Source organism: Anopheles coustani, chromosome 3 (genome assembly GCF_943734705.1).
Source record: "Anopheles coustani chromosome 3, idAnoCousDA_361_x.2, whole genome shotgun sequence".
Classification (NCBI taxonomy): Eukaryota; Metazoa; Arthropoda; class Insecta; order Diptera; family Culicidae; genus Anopheles; species Anopheles coustani.
Genome location: NC_071288.1, coordinates 95,847,684 through 95,859,771, shown reverse-complemented (window position 1 = coordinate 95,859,771; position 12,088 = coordinate 95,847,684). Strand labels below are relative to the sequence as shown.

At 44.2% G+C, this 12,088-nt stretch overlaps 1 non-coding gene across 1 annotated transcript; it reads right to left on the bottom strand.

Moving 5' to 3' along the window:
* Positions 1-8,338: 8,338 nt before the first annotated feature.
* On the bottom strand, positions 8,339-8,422 carry Trnal-uaa (transfer RNA leucine (anticodon UAA)). The gene has a single exon. It is a non-coding gene; the product is annotated as a tRNA-Leu (tRNA).
* Positions 8,423-12,088: the final 3,666 nt, after the last annotated feature.

The window sequence follows — 12,088 nt, the reverse complement described above, 5'->3', positions numbered from 1 at the left end:
TCTACATTAGTCGATCCCCTGATCAAAACAACGGAAAACGCATAAAGCAATCACCATAAGCTCCATTGGGCTGTAATTGTTTCCTAAATGATTCATTGCACATTAAGTTCGGTCCAGTTTACCGTTACTTATTCATGCGGTAAGAAATATACCAAGATGAATCATGAATCCAGTAGGACGGGAACTGCGTTGTCCAATTACGGAATCTATTTCGATCGCACCGATAGCAATCAGTTGTGCGAAATGTTGATTGCCCGGCAAGATGAGAATGAGATAAAGCTGCCCATTTTCGATCAATTCGTGCACCCGTTTAGATAACATCGTCCGTGGGACAGTTCGCTGGGGCGAATGGATTCTGAATCTTGGATTCTGCGATGTTCCTCTCTGTGTAATGTGTGATGTAGGGGACAATTTTCATAACGCATCTGCAACCGTGCCGTCTAGCGGTTCGAGCCTTACCGTGGCGGCAACAGAATGGTGCGAAGAGCAGGCAAAAGTTCATTCCCAAGCTGTTATACCGGGTCTTCGGACGTCTTCGGTCTGCTGAACAGGAGTCAGTGTGATCGAGCTTGGAAGACGCTGCCTTAGGTGGGAAACATTTTTTCCCCCACTTCTCACCGTTTTTCACACCTCACGAACGAAGTCATGGCCAGAGTGAATGTCTATTTTTAGAGCGCGTCCAATCCACCGGTCCATGATTATCACGGTTCAGTTAACTGGAAGTGAACTGAAAAGCGCGAGTCTGCGAGGTACTCGAATCACGGCACGGTCCACGATAAGGTGACAAGATAGTCCAATGGGTTTCGTGGTCCATCATTTCGGAGATTGATGGACAAACTGGTCTCAAACACGCCATCTGGCGTGTCGTTGTGTTGTTGAACTTTTCATTTCCGAACGCATTACATTCACCGCTAAGTTCACTTCTATCCTTCATGGGGTGAACTTTGCGGTGGATAAACCAAATTGCAATAAATTCGTCACATTCGAACGACCGAACGAGCACAAAAACCTCTCGCTGGTCGTTGGGATCCTCAAAATTGCATACAAAAACCTCTCTGATGGCGTTCCCCCCGATGCGTGTGTCACGACATCCGGAAATGGGAGCCCACCAGCGCACACAAACCCCCGAAGCCGAAAACTTTTTGCAGCAACTCGGCGAAAGGGTGTGCGTGTGCACAGGCTGAGGTTTGTTTTAAAAACGCAAAGCATTAAATGCAAAATGCTTCACTAACCTGCATCACGCAGACAAAGTGTGTCGTAAAGCAGAGTTTTACCAACCTCATTACCGTGTGCTTATGGTGTCTGAGTGTGTGTGTGTGTGTTTGTTCGGTGGGATAGAATTAACATTTTCCAAAAACGCACTTTTTTACCCCGCCGGGCCCCGCCGGGACTTCCCTCCTCTAGGAAACCAGTTGTATCAATTAGTTTATGTAACTATCGTAAAACCTAATCCCGTACCAACCAACACTAACACCACGGCGAAACGTGGCCAGCATGGGACGTTGTGTTTTTCATCTGGCATCCTAAGGATTCCCTCTGCTGGTCGAGTGCATTCGGGTGCGGCACTATTTCTACATTTTCCCGAATGCGAATGCGAAACGGGAAGGGAATTAACCCCGACACTGTTTCCCCTTTTTTCGGTTTGGGAGTTTATTTACCATATCCTGTGCGAATGGTCAGCCAATGCAATAGGGTGGGGAGGGTGTACATTGGGGGCTTAGTGCCGCTTCGTTACTCGAAACCGAGTGGAGGGACGACTCCACGGCTGGAACTAATTGAATCCCGACCGCAAAAAAGCGTTGGCAGCATCGGAAAGCTGGCAGATTGCAGTTGGAAGAGGCGACCGATGATAATGAAAACCAGCGTGGTGAGGCACACGAGGAGGTGCGTGGACGGGGGGGTTTGATAAAGTGACCATTGCCGGCCAACTCCACTTTGCTCGGCTCTGGTCTCTGCTCGCCGGTCACAAATTGATGCCCTTCAGTTGGAAGCGTCCCGGAGGGATGGAGTGCAATCGGTTCGCTACCGGATGGCGACGGAAAACAACATTAGAACATCCGGGTGTGGACTGGCGCCGAGGGGGAGGAATTCACTGGAAATGGAAATCATAATCTCCACTGAACGTGGGTGATGGAATACAATTTTATTTCCAACTTTATGATTCCGCAAACAGCATCGCGTGCATATCCATCTTGCGTCGGTCCGTGGTTGGCATCTGTATGTGTTTTTGTTTCGTGCCACAGACACACCTACTGCTCTTCCGTATACCCTTTTCTCCCTTTTGCTTAATTCCATCCAGTTAATGTTTGTTCGGAAGATGAGTTTGCCGTTTTGCTAAAATGGTAGTTGAAGAAGCGCAACAAACCATGTCGAGTAAATAATTGTCTTTGTTGTGATGCTTCTCGAAACGAGAATCACAAAGAAAAAAGAAAAAAATTCTGTTAAAAACATTTCTGTTATTTTAAAATGAGAGAGCGATAAGATTTGTTAGCGATAAGGAATTGATGGTTAAGGTTCGTCGCCTGCCCGCGCGTTGAAGTCTTTTACTCATTAATCAATTCAGCAAATCTTCTCGTTTGCTGATACGTAAATCAAATCGTAAGCCGATAAAATGGCACTTAAAATTAACGATAAAGTGTGTGCCCACTAACACACAGAGAACGGGCAGTTATTTGAGGTTTTGAAGGTCGTTAATTAAACCAGTTTGAGCGAATGTTGAACACGTTTTGCCCATTTTTTGCGAGCTGTGTTTTGGGTTTAACTGTTTCCATGATGTCTCAGGAGGAGATTTATGTCCAAAATGTGTGCCATACATCATTGAGGGTAGTTTAAAAAGTGATTTTCTTTGTGTTGATTTCAAGACGTGCAGTAGTTCTAGTTTCTCTAAGAGTTGATGTAGGAAGTTTATCATTTAGAAGTTGCTCGGAAAAAGAATTTCTTGGAAGTTTTTCTCTGCTATCGTCTTAAAGATAAACTAAATAGTTTTCACTTCCGTCTTTGATTGGTTGGCTTTGTCTCTTTATAAGAAAAAATGTTAAGAAATGCATGTCCCTTTGTGCGGTTTCTGTGAAACAAGTGGACTGCAACTGATTTGTAATTGGTTGTGATTATGACGAATGATGAAAACAGTCCTTTACTAGTCTCCTTCTACCACTCTTGGGGAAAAAGGGTTTTGTTTGGTGGTTTTTGTCTAGCAACCATGATGGTTTTGACTTAATTTGATTGGTGAGACACACTGTTTCTCCCTTTTCCCTCGTTTTGTTTTAGGAAGATAAATTCGCCCATCCTTTATCCTGTGGTTTTGCAGTTACTGCTGCGATCTAATTACACCACTTCCTTTGTTTGCTCCGCTCGAGAACAAGAGAAATCATCACACCCAACACCGCCACCGGTCCATGTTTGACTCGAATAAACCGATGTTACTGCCTCAAATAACACCGAAATGTAATTTCTCGTTTACCTTTTACCTGGTGACTAATTCGATTTGCCAATTTAAAACATGGAAAGCTTCCGAAGCTTTTGCGGCGCACTTGCCCTGGGGGTGGGGATGCATGCGATCGAAACCACCCCCCCTCCCAACCGGGTGGCGAACCGGGAGCAGAATTTCATTTAATTACCGTCCGCGGCGAGAGACACGCAAAAACCTAATGGCGACGGCAGCTGTAAAAAGCAATTCATGTAGCCCTCCCAACCCCAACCAAATGAATTGCATAAACATATGCACGTGTTTGTGTGTGTGTCGGAAATGGGAGCAGTAGCCTGCAGGGCGGAATAATAATCAACCGATAGTGAAACGGGCCGTTAAAGGTGCATATATGAACTGTGTGGACATCGATTCCATCCTTTTTCATCACCAGCTTCGGGGGGTTGTGTGGGAGGGCTTTTCACGGATCGTTATTTCAAATCAAGCTCACGCAGGGAGGCCTGCATTAAAGTGCAGTTTGTTAATTTTGGGCCGAGGTGCTTATGCAGTGCAGGTGGTGATTATTGGATGAAACAATATCGCACTTCTAATTTAATTGGTTTGTCGTCGCGACGCCCGGAAGGATTTTCCCATTTCGTTCGCTGTTCCGAGCGAAACATAAGGATGAAGTTTGTGCGTTTTGGCGTATATTAATGTGATTTATGCTTTTACATTTCACACACATTTGGATTCGCTTCATTTCCTCCTTCGTTTGGGGTGACTCAGTTGAAAACAATTTATTTATATCGAATGACTGTTTGTGATGTTTTGCCCCCCCGAAGGCATTGGTTTCTCAATCGGAGTCACTGTATCTCGATCGCGATCTCGTTTTCTAGGCCCCGCCCCCCACCAACTGTCGTCGGTCGGCCTCATAAATCATTTACTCATTACCTCTAGCTCCTCGTCTCTTGCCTCTTCGGCTTCATTTTGCAACAGTTCATCGATCTTTCGGGCCTGAACGTCGAGGGTTTATGCCCTTCCCGATCGTTGCATTCGATAATTTCGTTTTACAGCTCCTAAATCGATTGTCACGAAAACGTAGGACGCGATAAAAATGGAAGGAAAAACTGAAGAGACGTGCCTTTTCCCGTTTTTTTCCCCGCCGATGGAGTTTCACAACAAAACGATCGGAAGATCGATGCGCTGGACGAGAGTTAATGCACTCGATGGTGTGGATGCACTTGTTGCGTTTGTGACTAGGAACTTGGAGAGATATGAGAGAACGTGCGGAACAATTTATGACTCTGTGCTGGACGGGGTTTAAGAAACTCATTAAACCGACGATTGAAGAATAGTGTACATTCATCGGCGTACGATCGTCATGCGTTCATCATCATCTAGTGTTGAGGAACCCAACCCTCCAACGAACCCCTTCCCCGCGAATGAGGGATCGGTTTCGTTTTTCAAGATCTGAGATCTGAAGCATAGGAAAGCATGAATGAGCGATGGAAAAAGTCACATCTTGAACGTTTTTTTTCTTCCTTCAGACTTATTGTAAAGAAAGCCAACGGACACTTGAGAATCCGATCGGGCTCGAAGCGGGATGTGATCTTGAATCATTCTTTTCTAATGCCGCACATGATACATGCGAGATTGAAATCGGAGTAATTGAAATGCTTACCAGCATATGTTTCTTCGGCTTAAAGGAGGGGGGCATTTAACGCTTGAGAATGTTTGATGTTGGAATGCTGATGTTACTCTTCTAAGGACCGAACGATCATTGCACTGTGAACTTGGGTGAAACTTCACCCGGAAGATTGTATTCCATTCCTTTTCTTCACTGGTGGTCAATCCCTTCGCCTCGCAAAAGTACCTGAGAGGTGTAAAATATTCCCTTTTGACGGGGAGTTTCCCATAATCATCTCATCCCAACACCCGGTGAGTAAGATCGTACTTCTCCACAATTGATTGATGATTCAAAATATTTTGAAAACGATTTCTATGTCTACACATTCATCATCTTACCCGCTGGTTCGTGGATAAACCCGTCCAAAAGATGCCAAAAATGTAAATTTATTTTGAAGATTATTTACTTTGCGTTTCGCACTGCATTCCACTTGCTTACATATTGCGCCGGAAAGCAAACAAATGCTGTCGAAAAGTAAAGTGTCGAAGGTGGGTTAAATAGGCGAACAGGTTTCTTCTCAAAGCCGGTTTTCGCTCAACCTGCGGAATCACCTTATCCAGTGAGTCAGATAATTGTTTTGACGGAAGCGCGTGACTAGACAAGGTCCGCTGGAGATCTCCCTTTTTTGTGTTAAGATGCGATGAATTATTTACACGCGGGGTTTTCTTTAATTCCAGTCGCAAGTTAGTCATAATCAAATTAATGTTCAACCGCTAATGATTGTGTTGATTAGTTCGTTTTCTTGTGTTTTTTCTTTAGCGAATGAGTTAATAATCTTGTCCTAAAAGACCCCTGAATGTCAAGTGATACCGGCTTGAGGCGCATATTTTCTGAGTTCTATGGTTTAATTCAAGTGTTTCAAGCGTTAGTATGATAAACGATCTGTCCACGCAGTGTTTATACTGCTTTAAATAGAATTCCCACTTTTCTCTTGTTGATCTGTCTGAAGGGCATGACTGTATGGACTCTGAATGTAAGTAATAATGCGTCCCTGGAATATTGGGAGTAGTAATTAGGAGTTAATGTCGCCTAAAACCGATTAAGGCGTGCCTAAAACGAGCTTTTCTGGGAACAGTTCCAGACTTTACTTCGTTCCATTTAGTTCACACGAATCTTCTGTCATCTCTGGAGTTTGTCAAGTGTTTGCGAGTTCACCGAATCACAATTAACGATGGCAGAAGGTTGTTAAACCTCCACTCCATATGAAGCCCATTTCCACCATGTGGTCAATTAAAGCCGGTGGAAAAAAAGGTTGGCGTGTGATAAATGATCCTGCGGTTGGCAAATGGAAACACATTATCTGATTAACTGGGTGGCTATTTTATGACGAAACTCCACTTTCCTAGGGAACCGTTTTCCTTCGAGTGAAGTTCACTGCCCAAGGATTCTCCCAGCAGCGTTGAGCTGGGACTCTCAGATCGTGATAGTGCTGGCCGATGATGGACGTACGACAGACACTTTCAATCGAGCTCCAATCGATGGTCTGCCAATAACGAAAACAAGTAGCCTGAACGTGTATGTACGTGTGTGTTTGCGCCACTTGCCACTGGAAGCGACTCTTGCCACAGATGGAGCAATAAATTTCCGATTAGCGCGAATTTATACTCAATAAAATCGTGCAAAATACGGCTCTTTTACACTCTACCTCGCTTTGTGTCGCCAGATAAGCCAGAAAGTGGTCATGTTTTAGCTGATGAAGGACTTGCCGGGGACATGCCCGGAGTGCGCCGGTTTTATCTTGTTCGTGTCCGCCGACTGGCGCCAGTTTTGCAATGAGTAATTGTATAAAACCCTGTAATGCTTAGCGAACTCGGTCTGTTTGTGTGATTGAACCTTTATAGATTAACCTTGCCCCAATCAACGGGAGCTCCATGGGTTCTAGACAAGTCAAAATTGAAGCAAGAGGCTTTAGCTCGCTTGATTGATCATGGAATTGTCCGTTCTGGATTAATTTTCCCTTATCTTACATCACACGAGAAGGTAAACACGCTGTTCAACAACCTTCCTAAGGGAATGGCCAAGAAATACAATCGCTTTAATGCAACCGACAGTTCCTAGTTCGTCATATTTTGATCCTGACTCATTTCTACCCTTGTAAGATAGGCGAATGTTACAAACCGTCCTTCGTGTGTTGTGGACCAGGACATAAACGGTGGAGTTTATCAGTGACGTACAGTAACATCTTTGGAAAACATGAACCTGTCAATCCGACATGGCGTCGATGGCAGAACGGTGATAATCTGCCTGCTTCCTGGTCTGATACGCGAAAGGATGGCAATGAAAGGTTGTTCTATGGTCGAGTTCACTCTCCTCGCTGGCAAAAAAAAAAACATAATTTGTATCATCGATGGAAACACTAACCGAACCATGGCATAAGCGCAATGCGGAGTACTTATCCACCCCATCGATGGGACGCAATCTGTGCCGAAGTTAATGATGAATCTTGCATTGCCTGTTAGGACAAGTACATCAGAGGAATTTTCGGCAGTTTCATATGAACCTTCTTATCTTGGCTCTAAATAAATCTTTCTGTTTCCAGAAAACGTCTCTACATGGGAATTGATCCCGGAAAATTTTGTTCACTAGATTTAAATATAAACACGCACCCGAGCGTCGTGGCTTCCGAACCGAGCTATACGTACGCTATCTCGATGTCGGCTTGAAAATGATCCCGGTTAACGCATCTCGGTTTGCGGTGATATTTTTATCGCGGCCATATGGTACCAAGATGGTCTTGCCGAAGAAGTACTCGCTTGCTTGTCAGACGTCGAGTGATCCTCATTAGCAGGAGAGCGTGAAGACGCGTCTTGGGGCCAAGGCTTGAATGGACACTATTTTTAGAGCACGCTTGCAAATGAACCGAGCAGCAGCAAAGTGGAGGGAGCGTCGGTTATTTTCGTACATTCACGAATTCATTGACCAGAACAGATTGCTTTGCATTTCATATTCGAAGGCGATAGCAGGGAAGTATTTTTTTGTCTTCTTTCTTATCTAATCTTGCAAAAGAAAATGACTGAATGCTGGACGTTGAACAGCTGGGAATCATTGCTATCAACACACGCTGGGTGGCATGATTTCAAAACAAACTCGAAAAAACCGGGCAAATAAACAATTCCATGGAATGTGCTGTGAAATTTCCATTGTTTTGTCTGTTTCTCCATCCAACACTGTACAAAAGTTGCACGCAAGTGGTAAAAAGTTGTTGCCCGTTGCGTGAAAAAGTTGTACGCAAGTACAAAAAAAGAGGATGTCAGAAGTGGGGTTCGAACCCACGCTCCCTTACGGGAACCAGAGCTTAAATCTGGCGCCTTAGACCGCTCGGCCATCCTGACTTGTGCAGGCTGTGAGTCAAGAGCGCAATATAAGCACAGCATGCCATGGTCACCGACCGTTTTCCAATGCTGTCTGTTTTCGAACTTTGATACTGGTGATTGTTGGTTGGGAATGGGGAGGTATTTTTAGCATTTAGTTCAAGGTGTTGTTTGGGAAATTAGATAATAGTATTTTTAACGTGTTCAGAAATTGAATCGCACAATGAAGATTCTTTTTTTCTTTTTCTTACATCTGTCGGAAGTGATCAATGGGCAAACTTCATCTTCCACGGTACCCGCGCGGACCTAGAGAAACTTCTCTGACAATGCTCGTTGACTTGTGAAAATGAGGAAAGTTGATTTACTTGTTTCGGAAAACTATTCCGGTTTCCTCTCGTTCCGTTTCCGTAGCATCTCGAAAGCTATTATTAATGTCAGCCGGTGCGAATTTGCATGTCGTCGTCGTCGTCGTTGCGGATGCTTTCCTGTGTGGACATCCGTGACAGGTTGGTGCGTTGTTTCGCCAACACTTCGCGGTGCAAAATGGCGCGAGCAGAATTTGTAATATCCGCCGTCGGATCTCATTGAAGTTTGTCTTTCGATCTCCGAAGGAACGGAACATAAGTAATGCATTGCTAAGCAGTGTTTTAGCGAGCACGCATGTATCCATTCAGTGGGAACAAGAACGGACGCCTATGAATGGAATTGTACAGCAAAGTTTGATGGGTTCAACGATGCTAGTCAGTCAAAGAATGGTGAATACTTGATTTACCACCCCTCGAGGGGCCATTCTTTTCCTTCCGCACGGCATGCAGTTCGGTGACGCGCGATTTATGATTAATTATGCAACAAACCCTCTGGGTGGGGGGCAACATTGTGTTAATGAAAATTTGGGCAACCGTTTATTCGGTGGTGCATGCTTTATTTGCCTGCTTGGCATGCATGAACGGAGCACTTTCGGGCAGTAGTCCGTGTGTGCGAAGGTAAAGGCTAACGATCATTAATCATTCACGAGTGTATTGGGTGGGCTGTGCGTATCGTCAATTCGGCAATTAAGGCAATGTGGTTTCGTTCTGTTTTTGGGGCCCATTCCAATGGGTGAAAAGGAGAAATAAAAGACGCACAGTTAAATACCTCCAAGGTACTGTAGACGTGCGTGCGTTATGGTAACGGTAGTTACACGGCTTTTTATGGTGGATAATTACCGATAAAGCTTTGGGCGCGGACGTCTATTTGTGGTGACTTTTATTGTGAGGCAAGTGGAACAATAGCTCTTTTTATTACTGTTCCACGTGCACTTCGTAAGAACCTCGATAGTTGTTATGTTGTTCCAGTACAACCTTAGTTTAATGTGTTAAGACTTTAGATTAGTCAAAACATCTTTCTATTAAATTTAACTACAAACAAACAAATTAGGTTATCTTAACAACACAAAATAATAAACAACGGAGGAGAATGCTTTCTCTATTGGCTCAATTTAGCACCTTCTATAAACAGCTTACATATTCCTGATACGAATGTCAGCCCCGTTTTGTTTATCCCGATATCGTTTACGATCCAATTCTCGCCTTCGTTAATCGTTATCGTGCAACGTTCGGGGAATATATCTTCCCAACCAGACCCGGTTTGGTGCAACTAATCGTAGGAAAAAGAAGTAATGAAAACTGAGACCAACTGAAATTCAGAGAAAGAAGAAAGGACTCCTTCACCGAGGGAAAAGCGACCGGAGAAAGAAAAGAAAGTGTACAGTATCACAAACAAATCGCAAAACTATCGTTTAGTGCCCCAAAGGGGATGCGAGGGAAAAGAAAATGCACGATTCAGTGAATCCTTTTCGGCGCCATGCAGCCCCCCAAACGGACGGGAATAAACAAGTTTATCGCATAAAAACTGATTTAGCTGTGAACAAAGAAATGTACCAACTTGTAGACACCACTTGCCCCTTTCTTTCGCTACCTTTCCAGAGTCCACTCTTTGCAGTTCTTTTACTCGGGAAAATGCTTCTCATCGCGTTCTCATGCCACATACGATCGGTAATCGTTATCCATCCCACATTTTCACCCCCTCCGCGGGGGGTGGGGATGTTGGTTCAATAACCGAATAAATTCACAATCAAATTGACACTACTTTCCCTTCAAGGCGAACGATTTCGGGAGAGAGTTTTACTTACGAAAAGGGGGTGGAAAGTGCATACTAAAAGCAGCAATGAGTGGTTATTTGTGGGGGTGTGTGTGTGCATGTGTGTGTTGTCGATAACGAACCATTAAATCCCGAATCACAACACCCGACCGACCCTGGGGAAACCCCGAAAGCGCACATGCCATAATAAACCATTATTTGCACAAGTAATAAAAAAAAGAGCGACAATTCCCTTTCGCTGGCGCGTGTTTGATCGTTCTTACATTACGGGTTAGATGTTTCTTCGACATTCCTTAAGGAGAACTGGGGGGTTTTATGGTCGTGCGCAAACGGAAATGCGCGATTTTTCCTCGTGCACAGTCGAAGAGTGCATCTCGGTCGATTTCGAATCGGATGGTGCTGGGGTGGGGGGGAAATGATCGATATTGTGGTGGGGTGGGTTTTCCGACGCCCCACTACAAGACTCCACACAAACGTGGGTGGGTATGGTCGAGTGCACACAAAGGCAAATAAATGTTTATCGCCTGCAAGACGACAATGACGATGACGATGAAGACGACGACGACGATGGAAATCTCCAACCATCGTTTGGTTGGACAAACCGTCGAGCAAATCTCACCAAATCGGAGAAATCGAAGACGAAAAGATGCAAAAAAAGAAAAAACCATGCATTACTTCAACATACTGCTACGAAAGCATTGCTTCCGGCGAGGATAGGAAACTCATTTCGCTACCGAAATGTTCCCGAACAAAATCAAACGTTGGTGCATTTTCGGTTCTCAACGGGTTTTCTTAATTTCAGAACAACGAAGAGAACAGGAACGCCGTTCCCGGACTAAAGCTACTTATTACAAAACTTCCTTTCGACTCACGAAGGGAATAAAACAGACGTTTGTTTAACATCTGAAAAGCGGGCGACCAGTTTTGAGCGACAGGACATTGCAGGATGGTGCTAAAACAGTGGAAAACTCCCACCGGGAGGTGCAAAAAGAAAAAAAAGATGTCAACTCGTTGTGAAAACATTTGCTTGCAAGTTAGTTGAAAAGCAATAAACGATACCCGGACCGAGCGGAGAAAAACATGGAAAACCGAAGATGGGGGGAGCTTGAAAGGAGAAAAGTAGCACCATTTCCCTTCCTTGAGGTGATAAAAAGTGCAATCTTCTTATCGCCTTCGGTGCGAAATAGTAGTTCTTTCGCCGAAGTGACCGAAACCGCCAGTGGAATGGCGCAATGAAACGGTGTTTTGAGTGTGTTTGGTTGTTCACGAATCGAAGAACTCAATCTAACGATTTCGCGCCATTTCGCACCGTCTCGGTGCGATTGTTTGGATGTTTTGTCTTTTTCTCCACATTTCAGCATTGTCACCCGAATCAAAGACAAAGTTAAGCAAGATTTTATACGTCAGAAAAAAGACACAATTACACTTTGTGTAATACTGTGAAGACATTTGAAAAAGAAAATGTTTTCTAGTGCTAGAAAGTCCTTCTTTTTATCATACGATAGGATGTGTAAATTTACTCATTTAATGTTGAAATTCTTTTCTTGT